The sequence below is a fragment of the Rhinolophus sinicus genome, linkage group LG01 (assembly GCF_036562045.2).
Source record: "Rhinolophus sinicus isolate RSC01 linkage group LG01, ASM3656204v1, whole genome shotgun sequence".
Classification (NCBI taxonomy): domain Eukaryota; kingdom Metazoa; phylum Chordata; class Mammalia; order Chiroptera; family Rhinolophidae; genus Rhinolophus; species Rhinolophus sinicus.
This window is the reverse complement of record NC_133751.1, coordinates 11479727-11501863: the sequence shown is the minus strand read 5'-3', so window position 1 is coordinate 11501863 and position 22137 is coordinate 11479727. Positions and strand designations below refer to the sequence as shown.

The 22137-nt window shown below is 41.9% G+C and overlaps 1 protein-coding gene across 8 annotated transcripts in view; it reads right to left on the bottom strand.

Moving 5' to 3' along the window:
• The window catches only part of TIAM1 (TIAM Rac1 associated GEF 1), a 360045-nt gene that overhangs the window by 161122 nt on the left and 176786 nt on the right, over positions 1-22137 (bottom strand). The window contains exon 1 of one of the 8 annotated variants that reach the window (XM_019730168.2): positions 19288-19611. The exons of the other annotated variants lie outside the window; for them this stretch is intronic. The gene's annotated coding sequence lies outside the window, so the exon portion shown is untranslated. Of the gene's footprint in view, positions 1-19287; positions 19612-22137 lie in introns of those variants that run through there. 8 annotated transcript variants of the gene reach the window in all.

The window sequence follows — 22137 nt, the reverse complement described above, 5'->3', positions numbered from 1 at the left end:
CTATTCATTTCCTGATTTTGAGTCCTGGAGGGTGGTTGTGTAGAAGAAAGTCATTATTTATAGAAAAAACACTCATGTCTGGGGTGATACCAATTTACTCTCAAATGATTTCAAGAAAATAAAATTCTTTATACTATATTGCCAAGATTTTTCAAAGTCTATGACAATTTCAAAATAAAAACAAAATGTTAAGCATGATAGCGTAGTTATTTACTCTAAGTTCCACACACAGGTACAGCAGTTATGGATAATTTATATAACGAAACAATGAGTTATATTTAGCAGGTAATTTACTACACAAAATATGAGAATCAACGACAATGCACAAAATTTGCTAGTTTCACCTTAGAAAAAAAGACAAAACCCCCTAGTCACATGCGTTCATATGCTCTTGTGTCCTCACCAGAATATCTGACCCTCAGTCACAGCAGGTTTGTATAAATTCAGGGCCTTGTTTTATCTTTTCATGCCAAGCCACTCCTACGACTGTTGCCAACAATCTGAGTACACGTTAAGTACATGGAATGCTCAGAAACACCCCCTGCATCTGACAGCCCTCAGTGGGCCATCCAGAACTCTAGCAGGAATTAAGGAACAAAACCAAAATCACTGTCGCATGTCCTGCTTTTGAAGTCCATGCTGTCACAGGCTCTGAAGACGTGGGTTCTAGAACCCAGATCTACTCCAGATAGCTCTGTGATGAACCCACATTGGGCCCCGGTTTTGTCATCTGTAAAATGGGGAGTTGGCACAAAAATCTCTAAGGCTGATCAATTCTACCAGCATTTAGTAAAGGCCTCACAGCCCTGGCTGTGTCCTACAGGAACTCAAGTCCAATAGAGGGAGTGGGGCTTGCCAGCAGAGGAAAAGGTGGTAATCTCATTTGTGGGCACACACTGGATCCTGATCAAGGAGAAGAGTGTGAGATGAGGGAAAGTTACAAGAAGATGTAGAGTCTCAGTTGAACTTTGAGGATAAAAATTAGGGGTTTCCCCAAGTAAAATGGAAGGATGTGGAGGGAAATTCACCAAACAAGAGTGTTACTACACAATGGTTAGCTCTTGCGCCCCCTAGCGGGGACCTTGGGCAAGTTATGTTACCTCTGTGTCCTCCATTTGTAAACGGGAGATAACATTATAGGCTTGTCCTAATTGGGGGTAGGTGGGACTGTTTCAATGTACTCCATATGCCGATATATTTAATATTTAATCTATACTTAATTATTAGATTCATATACATTGTATATAATAGTATATACTAATAACATGTAATAAATTGTTGACTGCTTAAAATATTTGATAATTTAACCTATATTTAATATATTCTAAATGCCTTAGTCCCCAGGAAAATTAAATGCTTTAATATATTCTACAAGAGACCCTGGCACGTAGTAAGTAATCAAAAAAATGTTTGTTGATATTTATTACGATTAGATGGATTATGATGATTATAACTTGGTGTGGTTTGGAAATAAAGTGCAGTGTGTGTGTATGATGAGGGAGGGGGTTGCTGCAACTTTGCAACACCAAGGCCAGATGAGCTGGCCGCCGAAGGCTACAGAAGCCCGGATGAGGAGTTCGAACTTGATTCTGTTGATAACGGGAGTCAGTCTATGGTAGTTCTCACTTAGAGACTATTGATTCTCAATTTAACAAGCTTGGTTATCTGGTTTGACAGCCTAGAGTACACTGAAGAGAGGGAGTTAGAGGGACTAGTGCTGGTGGGGAGGACGAAGAAGGGACAGAAAACCACACCAGATGTGACAGAACGGAATGAGGAAAACAAGTGCAATTCGCTCCCAAGCCTCACCATTCTGGGCCTTCCAACCTCCAGAACGTGTCGTTCACCAAATCTCAGCATGGGAGGAAAAGAACCCTGACTAAAAATGAATTTACGTTCAGTCTATCCTGTTGAAAGTGACTGGTAAAGTATGAAATGTCTTAAATGCTTCCAAAATTATTATTTAAGATGAAAATATTTGGAATTTATGGGAGGGGGATCTCTTTTATGGGAAAACAAAAATCACATAGCTAGAATTTCCCACTCCTGAACAGAGAAGTCTGGCTTGAGTTTTCCTGCAAAGTCAAGAGAGCCGCTTCTCACCTGAGGAAACACGAAGACGTGGACTTCTAACCCTGAAAAGTCACGGATGACGATAAACTCAGGGCAGAGTGGGGTACAAAGGTGAACTTTAGGGAAACTCTGAAGGTAGCACAGATCCACAGAGGAGCTATCTGAAATACCCAAATTTTGTTATAACTGGAATGTATCACTCATGACCAGGCATTTATCCCGGGCATTTGAGCAGGTTATAAACACATCATCATGTAGAGAAGAAAAGTCCCCAGTGCAGCACTTAAATTTTTTTTTTTTTTTAAACCCAAATTCCCTTCTCCATTTGTGGGAAGCTCATAAACACCTAAGATGAAAATGAATCCGGAATTTAGATCAAATACTAGCTACCAAATCAAGTCAATTCCACTGTCAAGATTTTCCTAATAGAAACACTTCACCTTCAGCAACCCTTAAGATTAAGTTTAAGTACTCAACCATGGCACAGACATTCAATGGACTCTTTTTTTCACCTGGGAAATGAGGAAATTTAGCTTTCCAGCTCAGTCACAGCTCCATGGGGGTCCATGCCTGCGTTATGACCAATGGAAAGTGGGCTCAAATAATGGTGACTACGTACTTCCAGAAACTATACCTGCCCCCTCACCTGAGACCCTCCAGGCATTCCCTCTTCTCTTCCCTGCACACCAAATGAGAAGCCAAGAGAAAAGTCCAAGAGCCAAGGGCCAACCAGATGGAACAAGATTGGGTCCCTAAATGACATGGGGGGTGGGGGACCTACCACCCTCTCCTGCTGCCAACCCGAAATAACCTTGGCAAGAGCATTAAGTAACCCTCTGAGTGTATGATGCCACTGAAATTTATGTCTGTATATTAAAGGAGTCAGCCTATCGAGACACAAAACCGCCTTGGGTTAATGAACTTTTGTTGAGAAACGTCTGGATAGTTATAAGGCTACTAGCTCCAAGGAAGTCTTGGAAACTTACCATCATGGAAGCTAAATTAATTTCAGAGACCTACAACCTAGAAACACACGAGACTCCTGAAAATCCAGATTTACAGGCTGCCTTTCAGAATTAGAAGTTAACCACTCCCAAATGGAATCCCCTAGCTATTGTGTTCTCATCTACCAAATTAGTGACACCAAAATGACAAAGCAGGCATGTTAGAAAGGTGTTCTCGTTATAGCAGCCAACAACCCTAAAAGAAGGGTTACCCAACAGAGCTGGAAGCGAGGAGGAGGACGGCACTGGCACAGTCATTAAGGAAAATGTTTCAGGCAGTACATCAAAATGTTTATTTCTACAGCAAAGTATAATTTGCATTTCTATATATTTACATTTAGCTTGGTGACTAGCGTAATGTAATACTCCAACAAAGGACCGCATTCCAACTTTTCTTAAGAGAAAGAAGAGAGTCAACTTGTCTTAACAAGCCAGCGACACCTGCATTGGTTGGGCAGGACTCTCACAACATGTAAGTAATGAATTGCCCATATGCTTGTTTAGGAACCAAGAAGGAAAACCTTGACGCCCCCGTCCAATGCCTTCACTATCAGAAAACGTTTTCTGACACTTCTTTGTCAATGCATTAAAAGGAATATGGTCAAAATCTGCTAACTTGGGGGAATTAATACTCTCCAAAGTGAGAGAGGAGGCCTTGAATTAAGCTCCCAGTTTCCTAAAAAGGGGATGCACTCTACCTTGGGAACAGTTCATATTACTAAGGAATTTCTTTTTCTCTTTGACACCACCCAGGGAAAGACTAAAGCTTTAAACACTGACACGAACTCACTCCAAAAATGCCCACTAAGATTCCCAGGGGCTCATGGTATAGATTTTGGCCCAAACGGCAATGAGAGGTGGTTTACCATCCATCACCCTTGACCCAACTAAGTGAATAAGTTCTTAAAAGATTCATCCTCTCACACCTGGGTCTGTGCAAGAAGTTCACAGCAGCTCCATTTCCTCAGTGTTGTAATACATCAGGGCCTGAAGAGCAGTCGATGAATGGGGAGGTGGGGGGGGCACACAGACTACTCCTGACTCACCAGTCCCGCTATCTCTACCTCCCCACAGAGAGAAAGAGGATTCAACAGTGATTGAGAAGCTCAGCTCTGGGGTCAGGAAAACTACTGGGTGAGTTTCCCATCATCACTAAACTTCAGCTTCTCATCTGTACGTGATGAGAAATCTGTTTAAATGATTCTTTCTAATGAACCTCTCACTAGCATCACCACCAGCCCACCCCCAAATGAGCTATGAATATTAAATGTGATAGAATGAAAAAACACATAATACTAGGCTTGGAACATGAAAAATGATCAATAAACATTAGTTATCATTAGTATGTGTCACGAGGATGTATTACCATTAGCATGTGTAATAGGTATATGAGTATTATTAGCAGCATATAATGTCAGAGCCCTTTCAAACAGTAAGAAAACTGAGAAATAATGAGATTTCAGGGGTTCTAAAACCACCCTCCTTTTTCACAAAATACATTCCCTTCCCAGCTGAATAACAACCAAAAATATCCACTGTTAGATGTTTATTTTTAATTATTTCTCTTCTTAACAAACATATACTTTCAGAGACATAAACTTGAATCCTGTCAGTATGAAGTAGTGGTCAAGGAGTCCACAGATAATCAGAGGCCCATTTAACAGATGAGCAAACTGAAGCTCAGAGAGGTCAACGGAGTCACCCAAGTTCTTGGAAGTAGCTGAGTAGGAATTCCACGTAGGTCCATTTGACCCTAGATCCATGCCCCTTTTTCCTATAAAATTTTGCCAGATGCTAGTAATTGTATTCCTTCATGAGGAAATGGTTTTATAGCCGGAGAGTGAAAAGAAGAAAAGAGAACATGAAAACATGATGGAAATGGTACAGGCAGGGCCTGATTAAGAAAGGAGTATCAGGAGACACAATTTTAAGGAGGGTCACGCAGCCCCATGGGAGACAGGTCTGCAATCCTCTCAAACTCACATCGCAGGCAACCCTTAGCTTATAGCAGCTCCTCACTGGCCTGGTGCAAAAAGAATGTTAATATGCATGGAGTATGTTCTATATAGTATTATTTTATAAGATAGAGCAAGCTTAAACTGAAATCTTCTTGCAATGTGCTAAGAGTGGTGGAGAAGTAAGGTTTTCAAGAATACATTATCTTTTCTAAGAAGTTGAATACATTTATTGGGGGCAGACATTTGCTTTGAACATGTTCGATAATCCTGAAAATTCAATAAACCTCTTTCCTTAAAGATAACACAACACCTACAAAAAGTACTTCAGAGGGTGAAAAAACTCCAGGAGAATTTCTTAGCTCTCTTTACATTTTGGGAGGATTTTGTTTTGTTTTGTTTTACCACATTAACTTTAATAACAGATCCTGGCAACTGAGTCTCAATGATAATCTGAGTATTCATGGAAACTCCCATCTGGACTCCAAATAACCAACATTTGCAAGTGAACAGAATGTTGGTTCACAATATAGAGAAAGGAAAGACACATTGTTCTTTTAATGTCATTTATGATGTGTGAGGGCAAAATAATTTCTACCAAAAAAAAAAAAAAAAGTCAGGAGTTAAACAGACTACATTAAAAAAAAAGATTAAGCAGATGCTTTTAGAACAAGGACACTACTATGTTCAGAGCGCTCATCTACTTGATTAATGCAGAATGAACTGATTCTGAGAAATTCTAAAGGAAGTCTGAATGTAATTCCTATATGGTATACAAACAGTTCACCCATTACTAAGAATACTGATTAATGCTAATTGCAGATTTATGCTATGTATTTTACAAACATAGGCTTATTTAATCTTCCCAACAATCCTGGGAGAAGGACATTTCCATTATCAGGACCATTTCACAGATGAGGAAACTGAGTCTAGGGACCATTCTGTTTCTTGTCTCAGGAAGAAAAGTGGTGGCAGAGTGATCACTGTTCCTTAGCTGGAAGGGGGAAGAAAGAGTTTGAATATAAATGACAATCAGGAGAGTCTTCAACAGTAGGACGTAAGCTTATTTTCATTAGAGGTATCCTCAGATCAACTGTGATAAGAGTTGGGGTAGGATGTAAAGACGTAAAAATGTGAGTGGGAACACTAGACTCTTGAAACTTTATAAGGAAGAAACAGAGCCAACATAGTCAAAACATATCATGAAAAAAGAAAGTATGAATTTCTTTAAATTGCTCCCACTGCCCTAAATACTATATAGTAAAACAGCGGAGCATACATGAGTTTCCTCAAACTGGGACCCATATTTTTCATTTCAACCCAATATATAGACATACAGACATAACCTGTTTTCTTTTCTATTCTGTCCCATTACATTGTTTTGGTAATGTTGGCCCCAAACCACTAAAATTATTTTATAAATCCCCAAAGGGTCTCAACCCTCAGTTAAAAACCACTGCCGAGATGGAAATTACTAGTTTCCACATGGAACTATTTCTTTTAAAAAAAAAAAAACGTTCATGCTTTTAAAGGGTAGGGGTCACAGAGACTTGCTAACTTTAGCAATTTTGCATAGGCCTTGGGAATTAACCTAATACGAAGGTTCTTAGCATAGGATCCCTGGAGAACTTTCAAAGGCCTTTGAACCTTCTGGAGTTGGATACAAAATTATGCGTATGGGCAAACCTGCATCTGTATAAGGAGAGGTTGGTCCCACGGCTTCTACCTGCTTTCAAAGGAGTGGGGCCCACAAAAGTTTTATGTGTGAGTACACTTATTCTGTGAGGGTCACCAAATCTGGCAATAAAACTACATAATGCTTCCACTACATATAAATAAATTTAACATATCAGGAGAGGAGATCATCCCAACCAAGATGGCCATGAAATTATGTCACAAAACAAAGAGTAGCAATACAGCAAAATACCAGGGTGCCAAAAAAATGTATACAAGTGGACACTTTGGTCAGCGTTGCTCAAGCATCAGTTCACCATAATCGGAAGTGTCTGGATGCTGATGGTAACCACTTTGAGCACCGCTTGTAATTATAGAAGTCAAACGTGACTTGTATTCATATTTTGTTATCAGCATATATATATTATTACAATTTTAATAGTTTTCCTTTCTTAAAAATATGTGTATATTTTTTTGGCACCCTCTGTATATATAACCTTCATTCATCTATTCTACAAACTGAGTGCTTACTCAGTTTGCACTGGGTGGTTAACCACATTAAGATTTTGGGTGTTAAATTAGAAGGATAGGGAGTGAAATCAGAGGATCGTGGATATCCTTGCTGTGATCTAATGCTATGACAGTAGGATTCTGAAATCTACAAAAGTGTCACCTACCTACATTTCCTGTCTCCAACGGAGAAGTGACAGAACGTTAACATAATTACTTTAAAAATCATTGCTTCATTATTACTTGCTCCTAATTACATAGTCAAAATATTTCCAGAGAAGGCTCTCACTAATTTAGACAATCGGGAAATGTAGCCACCCTTGAATGAAAAGGGGTGCCCACATTTCAAAAAGGGGACCATCTCATGGGGAGTAAACAAAGAATGGCATTTCCCTCTGAATGTTTATTAAAACACACACCTGGCCTTCTCCTCACTCTATGGCTGGGGCACAGTTAGCCCTCTCACTGAAAACTAATCAACACTCTGAATGGTTCACTTTTATCAGATCAAAGGTGACTAAATACTTGTGTTTTGGAACTAAGATAGCATTCATCTTAACAGATGTGTATCACGTCCCTGGGCCTCAGGCTTCCTCCCACAGGAAGATCTATGTACCTATTTTTCTTTTTTCATAGCTATTCTGGTGGGTATGAAGTGGTATCTCACTGTGGTTTGGGTTTTCATTTCCCTGCTGACTAATGATGTTGAGTATCTTTGCATGTGCTTATTGGTCATTTATATATTTTCTCTGGAGAAATGTCTGTTTGCCCATTTTGTTGATTGGGTTGTTTTTTGTTGTTGAGTTGTATGACCAGTGTTCATAGCAGCACTATTCACAACTGAAAACATAAATGTCCACTGACAGACGAGACGGATGGGTAAACAAAACATAGTATGTAAATACAATGAAATATTATTCATTCAAAAGAGGAATGAATTTCTGACACATGCGACAGCATGAATGAACCTTGAGAACATTGTGCTAAGTGAAATAAGCCAGTCACAAAGGACAAATATTGCACGATTCCACTTATGTGAAGAATTGCTGATCTGGAATAGGCAAATTCATAGAGACAGAATATAAACCAAAGGATAGATGTGGGGGGTGGGGGTTATTGCTTAATAGGTACAGAGTTTCTATTTGAGATGTTAAAAAAGTTCTAGAAATAGACAATGGTAATGGTTGCATAATATTAGAAATGTACTTGATTCTGCTGAATTGTTCCATTAAAAATATCTAAAGTGGTAAATTTCACACTATATATATTTTAACACACACACATCAGCTCAGTTTTGTTCACTTTATACTTGCAAATATAATTTGTCAAGAAAAATTCCCACAACATAAAAAACAAAACAACAACAACAAAAACGATGGCTTTGGGCAAGAATGGTTGAGTCAGGGGACCCCAGGGCAAAGTGTGAACAGGAAACAACATTCAGGTTAAATGGTATCGGCTCACATGACATTTCTAGCTCTACACTAATGTACGTGCTATGGTGAGCAAATCTTTCAACCTCTCTGAGCCTCTTAGTTATGGGATCAAAAAAGGGGGTGAGTGACCTCTGATGGTTACTGTACGGAAACAGGAAGTTACCACCTGAAATGCACAATACGGGGATAGGCCTGCACCCCTTCTCCACATGGTTTGAGGTCAGTCCTGACACTGCCCTCTTAGACTGTGCTATTCTCCATGCTCTTCTGTGTTTTTAAACATTTCATGACAGAATTTTAGAAGCAAATAAGTATTGCTCAGTACACAACACATAAGAAGTCCAGTTGATGGAATTAAGTGTAGGAAAACATTAACCCTCGTAGACATCCTTCAAAAACCAACTCAGCAGAGGCGGAAAAAGAAGTCTAGAAGGAAATACCTAAATGTTGATAGTGGGTACGTCTGGAGGCCAGCCAAGGGGTAGTTTTGATTGTCCTCTTTTTGCTCATTTAAATATTCTAATTTTCTATAACGAATGGGCATGATCATTTGAAAATATTATGCACAATAAAAGAAAGACAAGGCTCGCTGACAGTTCAACTTCTCTGAAGCCCCCTTGCTCCTTCTTCCCCCTCCCCCACCAGAGTCCATCTCAGGATGCAGAGGATGGTGCCAGCTCACAGGTACTGACAGTGTACTAGTGCTGGGCACTCCTCTAAGTCCTTCCACGTGTGAATCTGTTTACTCCTCACAGGAGCTCTATGACGTGGGTACTGCCAGGCCCCATCTCACAGGGGAAGGGACTGAAGCCCCTACTCCAGGCATCACACCCAGGCAACATGGCTCCTGAACCCGCCCTCTCAGCCTCAACACTCTGCCCTCTCCTACATGTATTTCTTTTGTTGTCATTGCCTTTTTCGTTGTCACTGACTTTCCGGCCACCTGTCACACTGTGAGACGGGAGCTGTATTCTATGACTCTCCACCTGGGAAACGCAGCCCATGCTTGGTTCTCTAGTACACCACTGAACGGAGCTGCTGTTCAATGTTATGTCCCAGGTCAAATGAATTTTTTGACTTACTTGTACATACAACATGGCTTTCTATTTCTAGTTCCATCAGGGTGATAACAATCTCATGATAATTGGAGCAGCACGTGGTCCACCTCGTGGTTTTCCCACACAGCTCAGGCATGACTCCCTCGGCCAGGAAGCAGTGTGCCAAATTTATCTTTTCTTTAGGTTTGCTGGTCAAGTTCACGGCAGAGTACTAGGTGCCCTTGTGGCCTTCACACCCAAAGACAACATTCATAAAGAAGTCATGGGAAAGTGTGCTATGGACACATCAGGAGAGGAAACAGAAAACAGAGGCCCAATAATTGTCTTAAATACCGTGATGCCCATCTACTGAGGTTAATGGAGAAGGGCTCCCAGCTCCACAGGCAGGAAATTGAGGGGACTGGCTTTGGAAATGGTTTAGTAGGAGAAACGGTAGAAATCATTTTAAGACTCCAATAATACTCATAGGCTCCTGCTGAAGGGCAGAAAAATGACCACGATGGCAGTGATGACATTAGCAGTTGACACTTTGGGGGACCTACCATAACTCAGATGCTGGAGAAATATATTAATCTTCTTAACAGGTGTAGGAGGGAAGTACTTATCCCCAATTTACAAATGAAGAATCCAAAGCACGGAGAGTTTAAGTGACTTACCCAAGGTCACACAGCTAGTAAACAGTAGAACTGTGATTTTTATTCCCAATGTGCGGCCCTTAGCCTTCTTTTCTGTCTCTACCTTTCAGAGGGGGTCAAGCCTCCCCGAGAATGCGAGGGCTCCATCTACAGGGCCCTCAACATTGCCGGGAGCAGAGGGATTAACTATCTAACTTGAAAGTGCACTGTTCCAGCTGAAGACAAAGATTTTGGCTTGTTCTGGCTTCTAAACAACAAAGTGGATTTCTAAGTCATTTCTTTGCTGCAATCATTTATCCACTTAAGGAACATTCTAGTAATGTCCCCACCAACAAGGGCTCCCACAGAATAAGGAAATCAGAGTACCTATCCCACAACCGCATATTAAGAATAGATGATCGTTCCACTATATTTCCACCAAAATAACAAAGAACACGCCAACACTATAACAATGAAATGAAAGCACTGAGCATTTTTATAGTTCAGTACTATTAGAGAACAATCATAGGATACAGTCTGATAGGGTACGCTTTTAGAATTTACTCAGATGGTCCTTCATCTAAAATAATATAAATATTTATTTTTTATCTGTGGAAATATGGATATCTTTCTATGTTTTTAAGTCATAAAGATGGAAAGAAACCAGCAATCAGTGGGTCGGGGGTGTCATATGGAGGGGGTGTTCAAAGAACCCACATTTCTCAACATTTTTCTATTGTTGATTTCCACATGTAATCCTAAATAAGGCAATATTACATTATAAAATCAATAACATACTTTACTCTGGCATTTGGGTATTTTTTTAAAAATGGAGCTAAAGACTATTTAAAATCGAAGAAGCCTATCTCTTTGTTAATCGACTGTGTATCCTACACAATTGTCATGCCCTGCCAAGGCTTGCATTTCCCCACTAGTCACCCAGGGTCCCCTGAAGAATGACTCTGGCTCATGCTGCAGGACTGTGGTTGTGGATATAAACACTCTGATCTTGGCGGGAACCAGATTCTTAACCCCCTCCCATAGGTTAGCAGTTGAATTCTCTATCTATTAACAACATGAGCATAACATTTTCTCATTTGGCTTTTTGTTCTGTTCCATTTTTTAAATCAGTGCTCTCATTTACCAGGAATGGACTCAAGCAGCTTCTTCTGGAGAAAGGCATGGCTCTCTCCTCTCCTGCCTTTCTGTTGACCAGATCACTTGGGAGACTTACTGGAGTGAGAGAATTAAGGTGAAGGGATGTCCAAGGCCCCTAAATGGGACTTACTCATTGCCACCTTACTAGTTGAACAGCCTTACCAGCTGAAGTTATCACCCTCAGTCTACACGAGATTCCAGGTGATCCATAATGAACTATAAAAACCCATGAGCTAGAAAAGGGAGAGGAGAGGAGAGGGGAGGGCAGGGGAGGGCAGGGGAGGGGAGGGCAGGGGAGGGGAGGGCAGGGGAGGGCAGGGGAGGGCAGGGGAGGGCAGGGAAGGGGAGGGGAATCCTCTGAAAGGATAATACTGAAAAGCTAGAGCAAATTCCTATATAACAGGATATTGCCCACTCATGCAGGCGAGCGTGATAATGCACTTCCCACCAGGTAACACTTGACAAGTATTTAAGATGCTAGATGAAAGGATTGGTGAAATGCGAAATGCCTGTTAGTGTGTTGGGCCCAGAGGCTGTCCCTCTAAGTTCTCTGCAGTGGTAATTAAAGCAGTCGCCCTCCATCCTGTCCCTACCTTCTAGTGACATGGTTTAATTAATGTGCACTTGGGGTTTTTAAGATCCCTAGATGAAAAGAGGACCAGATGTGAAAGGTATTATTATTCTATTCAAAGCACACTGGTAAAAGAACATCTGTGGACAAGTTTATCTACCACACGCCACTTAACATGGACTAACAAGAAGAAAACACCAAAAAAGTCAGGTTTGGAGTTTTGAAAGGCTCAGAGACCCTCCAGCTGTGTTCAGGCTATGATTTAGGTGGCTCCAGTGAGAAGGTACCACACATGACAAACGGTTCGCTTTTTTCAGAACTAAAACTCAGATGAGCAGCCTGAACCAAAGGGGCGTGTGGCATACAAAGGGAAGTCGAATCGTTTGTTTTTTTCCCAGTTTCAGGCGTACAAAGTAACATAACAGTTAGACATTTAAACCTCTCATAACGTGATAACTCACCCCCCAAGCTACTACCCCTCTGACATCATATACAGCTGTTACAATACCATCGACTATCTTCCCTATGTTGTGCTCCACATCCCGTGACTATATCTACCTCTATATTTACAGTTGACCTTCAGTATTCTTCTACTTCAGCTTCAGGTGTACAGCGCATAGTCAGGCATCTACACGGTCTATGAAGTGATCCCCCAATAAGTCCAGTGCCCATCTGACATCTTACATGATCTTTACAACACTGTTGATTATATTCCCCATACTGTATTAACCACTAATTTGTATTTCTTAATACCTTCACCTTTTTCACCCTGCCCCCAACCCCATCACCCTGATAGATCTAGTACCTATCTGGCACCATACCTAGTTATTTCAATATTGTTGACTATATCCCTTATGCTATAACCTCCATCCCCACGACTACTGTATAACGCCCAACTTGTTCCTCTTAAACCCTTCCCCTTTCACCCATCCCTAACCTCCCTCCCATCTTAAAGAAGTCCCTCTAAGAGTCCCTGTAACACTGGTTTGGTGGTGATGAACTCCTTCATCTTTTTCTTGTCTGGGAAACTCCTTATCTGTCCTTCAATTCTAAATGACAGCCTTGCTGGGTAGAGCAATCTTGGTTGTATGTACCTACGTCGAATCTGATTACAGGCAAGAAAAGGGACTCTCAGAGGCAAAACAGAGCTAGTCGCAGGAAGGAGGATCCTTCTGTTGTGAAGATAAATGTAACATCGATCTGCAGAGAGCCCTAAATTATCTGCGAACATTTCCGGGCACTCTTGAACTCATTATAGAATTCATCAGCTAACCACCCTTCATGATAAAAGTCCTTTTTCCCACTAACTATAAAGAAAGATTTGTACATAGAGAAGTTAAAAATTACTGATTAATAAAACTCCAACAGCACCAGTGGAATTGGGGCTGAGTTAGCTGTACCAAAGTCTAATCACTGTTCAGACACAAAGATTACCGGCCACGAGGGTGAAAGTGAGAAGGCGGCCTAGCCTATCTAAACACTGCAGTCAGAGGGGTCCTATTAAAACCTCAGGCAGACCATGTCTCCCACCCACTGCTACCCGCTCTGCCCGACAGTACCCCTCTGGTTCTCACCTCTGACCCTCCCCCTGGCGCTCTCCACCCAAGCCCCAGTGGCCTGCCCGCTACTTCACTGTGCCAGGCCCAACTTGCTCTCTACCCTATTTCCCTGAAAATAAGACCTAGCTGGACAATCAGCTCTAATGCATCTTTTGGAGCAAAAATTAATATAAGACCCAGTATTATATTATAGTAAAATAAGACCAAGTCTTGTATTAATTGTTGCTGCAAAAGACGCATTAGGGCTGATGGTCCAGCTGGGTCTTATTTTCGGGGAAGCACGGTAGCTTCCTTCCCTGCTTCCTTGTTCTCCATTGCAAGAATCAGCTGCCAACATACTCCATGTTTTAGCTACTTGCTCATTGTCTATCTTCCGCCTCCAGAATGTCAGTCACATGTGTGCAGGAATTCTTGGTCTTATTCCCTGCTGTATCACGGTCCCTGGAGATGGGCATGGCACAAAGTGAAGCACTCGGTAAATATTTGTTGAACACATGAGTGGTGATTTCAAAACAGCAAAAGACAACCTGCAAGGACAAGCACTGAAAGTTCTAGGAAAATCTTTGTAATTGCTCACTTCCATGTTAACGTGCCCTACGCACATAGGCCTCCTGGTAAGTCCCCATGGAAAGGTAACAGGATCAAGGTAGGCTCTGACTATTTCTGATCCCCAGGCCACTGTACAACACTGTCAAAGCCCAACCTCTCCCCAACCATGCCCAAATCTAGTGAGTGGGGAGTCTACCAGAGGAATCAATTCACCAACAACTGCATCTTTAGTACTGACAGCGCTGGTAGGATTCATGGTCAGAAGGAAGAAAACAGGAACTTGAAACAGGAACTTTCACAGCTATGAAGCCACCAGGGAAAAATCCCCATTTTTATCATATCCCTGTTCTCTGAATGTCAGAGCCTCGTACTTGATAGGGATTCTCCATGTTGCCCACCAACTGCGAAGGACTTTGTAAAGTAACGTAAGTCAGAAGAAGACATTTTACTGGAGACCATGAAGAGAATTCACAGCTGTTTCCTCAACTTTGGCTTGTATGTTGTTCTTGTTTCAAAACAGACTTGATTTTATAGAGTACTTTAAAGCTCACAGCAAAATTGAGCATAAAGTACAGCTAGCTCTCACGTGCCCTCTGCCCCCACGCATGCACAGACTCTCCCATGATCAACGTCCTTCAAAGAGTGGTGCATTTGTAACAATCAATGAACAGAAGACACTGACGTCATCATCAGCCAAAAGTCATGGTTTACATTAGGGAACACACGTGGCGTTGTACGTTCTATAGGTTTTGACAAACGTATAAGGACATGCGCATATGTCTACCATTATAATTATCATACAGAATATATTCACTACCTAAAATCCCATGCTCACCTAGTCACCCTTCCCTCCCCATGAACCCCTGGCGACCACTGATCCTTTTACTGTCTCCATAGTTTTTTTGGGTTTTTTTTTGCCTTTTCCAGCATGTCATATAATTGGAATCATACAGTATGTAGCATTTTGGGGTTGCTTCTTTCATTCGTACATTTAAGGTTCTTTCCATGTCTTTTTATGGCTTGATAGCTCATTTCCTTTTAGCTGAATAATATTCCACTGTCTGGATGATCATAGATTACTTATCCATTCATCTGCTGAAAGACATCTTGGTTGCTTCCAAGTTTTGGCAATTATAAATAAAGCTTCTATAGATATCAGTATGCAAGCTTTTGTATAGATATTTATATGTTTTTAACAGCACCTTAGAGAATAAAAAGGATACCGAGAAAAATGTGAAGCATGACTTTAGTGAGCTGAAAACAAACTAGGATTCAGACTCCTGAGGAAAGTCCTGCTTTCTAAGAACATTTTTGAGAAACTGGATTTGACAAAGAAGTCTGGTTTTAGTTTTATACACACACAAATCCATTTCTAACACTATGGTGTTTTTTTCAAGTACTTCAAATGGATTTATAAACGATGAAACTTAAAACAAGTTTTGAATATTTTCTTTTGTCCCTATTCATAAAATCTGTGGGATTTTGTTGTCAATTCCATTACACTTAGCCCATTTTTCTCGAACGGTACCACTAGCCAGTGAGTTCCACTAAGGGATCCACCACGTCTGCCATATCCATGCCTGAGTACCATAAGCCTCTCGCTGAATACAGCACACAGGAGGTACTGAAAAACTGCTGACTGGTGAATGCATTTCAAACATTCAACCAAGTATTCGACCCATATTTAGACAAATTTTAAAACAAAGTTTCATAAAGCGGCCTGGACACAGGTAAAGAAATAAATTAGGAAAGTAAGCATACATTCAGCCAATTATGTCAAAAATCTACATAGCAATTATTGAACAAAAACCAGAGAAACATGGCATCTTAAGTGAGGTAGATATATCTCTTAGAAAAGAGAAATGAGGAGCTCACCACATCGAAACACAAACCAAAGGCCCTTTATCCCAAAACTGCTCAAAGGAATACCAGCCACAACAACTCTCAGGAAAAATGGGAGGAAAGGTGACGTCTGAGAGCCCCAACATATTTTAAGACATGATACACCAAAAGAAACCATGATTTCTAATATCAAAATTCATTCTCAGCAATTTCTGAAATCAAAATTCATTCCTAATATGAAAGACCCCATACCACCAAGCTCCTCAGGACGAGCTCCCACCCCCCAAGTGTACCACACCAGCTTTAACAACTCAAATCAAACCACAAGGCATCTTAGAAGGCCTTCCGTTTTACATCTGTAAATGTAGACATTTACAAAATGCCTACCCAAAGCTGACATTTTGCAGATGAGTTTCCCACAACCTGTATTTATCACAAAGTTTTCCTGAGCTTTCATACCCACTTCCATTTGTGAGGTAAATAAAGAGAGGGCTGAAAAGGAGGGCAGATGGATAGAGAGGGGACACCCACACTTGAAGGATTTCAATCTGGCTTCAAATTACAGACAGTTCCCGGCCGGCCCAGTGGCTCAGGCGGTTAGAGCTCCGTGCTCCTAACTCTGAAGGCTGCCGGTTCGATTCCCACATGGGCCAGTGGGCTCTCAACCACAAGGTTGCCAGTTCAATTCCTCGACTCCCGCAAGGGATGGTGGGCAGCGCACCCTGCAACTAAAATTGAACACGGCACCTTGAGCTGAGCTGCCGCTGAGCTCCCAGATGGCTCAGTTGGCTGGAGCACATCCTCTCAACCACAAGGTTGTGGGTTCGACTCCCGCAAGGGATGGTGGGCTGTGCCCCCTACAACTAGCAACGGCAACTGAACCTGGAGCTGAGCTGCGTCTTCCACAACTAAGACTGAAAGAACAACAACTTGAAGCTGAACAGAACCCTCCACAACTAAGATTGAAAGGACAACCACTTGACTTGGAGAAAAGTCCTGGAAGTACACACTGTTCCCCAATAAAGTCCTGTTCCCTTTCCCCAATAAAATCTTTAAAAAAAAAAAAAATTATAGACAGTTCCCAACTTATGATGGTGCAACTGATGATTTTTCAGCTTACAATGGTGCAAAAGGGATAGGCACACTAAATCACATGACATATTCAACACTTTATTATGAAATAGACTTCGTGTTAGATGATTTTATCCAACTGTAGGCTAATGCAAGGGTTCTGAGCACAATTAAGGCAGGCTAGGCTAAACTATGATGTTCAGTAGGTTAGGTGCAGTAAATGTATTTTGGACTTACGGCCTGTTCAACTTCCAATGTGTTTATGGGGATGTAGCCCCATTATAACATGAGGAACATCTGTATACAAATCAGAGGCAGGCAATCCAAATTTAAATGCCACCTCAATGTACTCTTGAGAAGAGGAGAATATTGAACATTCAAATCTGCTTTTTGCTTTTTTTTTAACTGCAAGGTCCCAGTGAAAACGTAATCCATGTATGATGGATCCAATTACTGAGAAAAAGCAAGTAGGCACTGCCATGCTCCCTTTACCCGGCTAGCAACAAAATGGTGTTTTTTCCCATTTTGTTTAATTTCTCTACTGCCGAAAATTACTTCCAGATCCTATCTTTTCTTCAGTTTCCATTTACATCCTACATGAAACCCGCTACTCCTGAAGTAAAAAGGAAAGAAAGAAAACAAAACACAACCAGAAGATAACACAGTGTTTTAAATATGACACCAAAAATATAAAATGCAGCCACAGCATCTGGGTTTCAAACATGTTTAAATAAATAACGCAGTAATATCAGGCTAAAAGTCTTGATACGTAATAGCCCTATTACAGGCTCTGAGTACCACATAGTGAGAAAATTCTGTACATCACGGGACCCTGAGGATGTAATTTGCTGCCCTAAGCAATTGGCTCACCTAACATCAGAGTTAGGATACTCAAGTCACGCATTTGAGTCTCTAAAGTTCTAGCTCAGTGCTTTTCTCTCCTCCATATTTTATTAAATAAACACTAACGAGCAAATAATATCCATTTTTGTTTAAAACAGAAATGATGGAACTTGCAATAAATACCCTTCCTCACAGAATTAAAAAAAGAACCATTTGCCTAAAGAGAACAAGCACTGTGCCCTAGCCGGAGACGATTTCTAGCAGTATCAACACTGACACTGGAGCCACCCAGAGAAAACCTACAGAACCACCATCAAGGTAATAAAACTCCCACATTCATATTCACGCTATTTATATGATCATTAAAATCACCCTGCAAGGGGCTGCAAAAAGTCAATTAGATCTTTTCATGACTAAAAGGCCTATCAGACATCGGCACAAACAAGATTCCTCTGAACACTGAACAGTGAAGCAGAAGCAGTAAGCGCGCCCATTGGCTGTCTGCCCCTGATTCTTACAACTCTGATCAAGAACTGAATACTGTAGATGTACTGACTTCGCCAGAAACACAGGAAATTCAGAAATCAGAAGGACCACAGAGGCTGGGGGTATCAGGAGTGCAGGCTGCCCGGGTATCCACCTGGATTTGCCACGCACTAGCTGTGTCACCTTTACTTCTCTCTGCCTCAGTTTCTTCTGCTTTAAAGCTAGAATAATAGTTCCTCGGGTTGTTGGGAACAGTAAATATATTAACATATGTTAAGCATTTAGAGCTGTTCCAGGCTGAGAATAAGCTCCTAATAAGCAATAGAAATCAAAAATAATATTGTTAATAATTTTCCTGATCATTCCACCATTGAATGGACTTGTCCTGACCCTTCAAATTTACCCAACTTCTAGTTGATACCTCTCATTTGGCCCCTATGAATTTTCAATGGCATTATCTTTTCTTCCCTTCTACACTGTTACCTCCTTGAGGGAGTGTGAGCTGGGTGTCACAGCTCACTGAATCCTCTGAAGACACTTCCAAAGACTGCACCCACAGCTACCCAATGAATGACTTACTGAAAACATTCAATGAACTAATCCTCCATCACCCTCCCAATCAATATGAAGCCCAGTAATTAGATGCCACTCTGTTAACTTGAACACATTACCTTAACTTGCTTTGTTGGGACTTCTGTAAATGCATTAAACAAAGAAATAGCAAACAGTTATCACCCAGAGAGTAGAATAGGTAAAGCTTTCAATCAACCTTCGGGGCTTTTGACTTTTCACTTTGATCAGACTCCCTGCTTGGTTTGCATGTGGGCGACTGCTATTACCCTCTAAAACGAAAACCACAAAAAAACACATTTGATCATACATACTGTCAACTCTTGATTTTTCTTTCAGGTGTGATTCTGCAGCCTCACATCCTTTCCGTCTGGGCACTGTGCTTCATTACTGTACCTCCTATTTCCATCAAAGCCTTCAGTCCCCATTACACAGATTGATGCTATTTGACCAGCAAAGAGTCCTGCTGATAAAGGCCCCCACTGCTCTATCTCGATTTTCCCAGGATTTCAGGTACTTTCATCTGAGCCTCCAGCAAAGACAACCCAGGTCTCTGGAATTAAATATTTTCTAGGTCTGACAATAAATTATCTGCAATCCCATCACTCCCTTCCACCAATTCTTTCACCCCCTCGCTCCCCACAGTGCACTCACGTTCCCACAATAAAACTAAACACTGCCCAGCATCAATTAGGAACAGAGAGTAAAGGCTGTGCTTTGAGCCGACTGGCTTTTTTCCAAGCTAAACACACTTATGTAAACCCAACTCCATTACTGCCCCAGCCTGCATATGTACCAGGGGCACCCTGCTTTTCCGCGTTAAGCTTTTGTTTACCCACTGTCAAGTGGGTATTTCCCAGTCAGCCTCTCCTCCTGTGGTGACTGGCTGCAAGCACCCTTACCCCCCACCCAGGCACCAAATGTGACATCAAAGGAGCTCCCAGCGTGGCCATCTGTCCCTGCCATGCCAATGTTTATGCAATATGGGCAGGAGAGAGAGAAAGGCCACAGGGTGTCCTGCTGTATTAGACTCAAGGCACCAGCATTCAGCTCGCAGAACAAGACAGTGACCAAAACTCCTGAGTCTAGCTGGAGAGGTTCCCTCTTCTTAAAAAGAAGACAAAACTACTTAACTTTCCTGAGTGTGTCCAAAGAACGGGCTTGATATGTTTCACCTGTGGATGAGCGTCTAAAAATAAAGTCAGAGCTTTCAAATATTAGACACCCCACCCAAAAACGTCCCACCTAAACATGCTATTTCAGGCAATACTGACTTTAACAAATTCATGAACAGTGAAGTGCCCAGGGGAACTGGTTATGGTGGAAACGGCATAGATCAGAAACGCCGCCGGAGTCCCAGAATTCTAGAGTTAATAGGACCCTCAGAATTATCTAAACTCCCCTGTTTATGTCTGGAATGGAAGGTCAAGACACATGGGAATTGTCATGAGTTTAGAAGTCAGATAAAACACACTTCAAATCCAGGGTCACCACCATCACGTTGTGATTTTAGTTGAGTCACATGGGTTCTATCAGCTGGATTTGGAGAGGAGAATACACACATCCAGGATGGTTGTGAGGTCCGGTCATTTACTCTGTTAGAGAGCACTTAGCAGAATGCTGGGCACACAGTAGGGACTCTGTGTATGCAGGCTCTTTTCCTTTGCATCTTCTCTTCCAGCCTAGCCCTCGTTAGAGACCTTCACTGTGGACACACCCAGGAGGGAAAGTGTCCAAATCAGCCGAAGTGGAGAGGTCACTGGACTGCTTGGCTGGCCATCAGCTAAAACTCAACACATTAACTTTGCTGAGGGACATCTCTGTTATCTTTCGCATGGGGGTAAAGGGGGCTTTGACACGTTTCACCGACCACTTGCATGAACGTCAAACCACGTCCCAAGTATTGGACGAGAATCCACATAATTCATCACATAAATCTGCTCCAATTCCGCAAGGGAGATGATGGCTAGCCTCTGTGCTGGAAGCCAAGAGATGATACGTCCACTCTGTGATTCAACCCGAACAGCTGTAGTGTGAAAACACACAGCCGGAGTGACACAAAGATGGGCTGGTGATTTTAACATTCATCCCTTGCTTATTTTTTTTCCAATTTTGCTCCTTAACCTCCTTACTGCCCTTCCTTCACAGAACCCGGAAACAACTGTGGCCTTTCTTTGGACAGACAGCTCTGAGCAGGTTGTGATTCATCCCAAAAGAATCAGATCAGTGAGCACCTATTCTGCGGGACAGGACACACACTCACAACCCTCAAGGATTTACAATCAGGTTGGGAGGAGGGACAATACAAAAGGCAACATGTGAGGGGAAAATACGCATTCTGGGGGGATAAATGAGTGGGCTGGGATAAACTGGAAAGGCAGCAAGGTGGAGGTTGGCTTCCATTGACTCTGAAGGAAAGCTGACGGAGTCAGGACTCAGAAAGGCTGACCGGGGCACAGTGCGAGGGCGCCGGATCGGACAGCCACTCATTAAGTAAGCATTTAATACCCATGGCCGTCACTATAATCCATGCTGAGGCACATACACAGTCAAGGGCGAGCAGCCCACCTTGGAGAAACACAGGAGCATTCGGGTTCAGAGCAGAGACGTTGGAGCTGGACGACCCAGGTTCAAATCCTAGCTCTCCCACTTTCTAACTCTGTTGCCTTGAACAAGTAATATTTAAGCAGAGATGAATATTCATGTTTAAGTTATTTATTAGGAAGCGGTTCCAAAGAAAACCATTGGGGAGTTGGAGAACAAAGTCACAGGGGCTCCCTGGAGACAGGACAGGAGAACTCAAGAGCTGTCCCCAATACATGAGCCCTTCTAATGGTTCGCCCTGGACGAGGACTGCCCTGGGGGTACAGGGATTCCTTGGTCAAAGATGAGGACCAACCCCTGGGGGCAGCCCTCCAACAGAGAGAAGTGGTTGCTGGCTGCCGAGGAGTAAAAGCAGGTGGGAGGAGCTAATTAATATGCAGCAAAGGTCAAGTTGATCCAAAGGGACAGGGGCAGAGGACAACACGTGCTACCAAGGGTTAATTGTTGCTTTTATTGTTACCGCACTATTCTCATTTATATTCTGTGTATCCCTTAAAAAGGCAAATAACAGAATTGTGACAATATAATGTGACGTAAATACGGAAAGAAAGGTCTCCAGG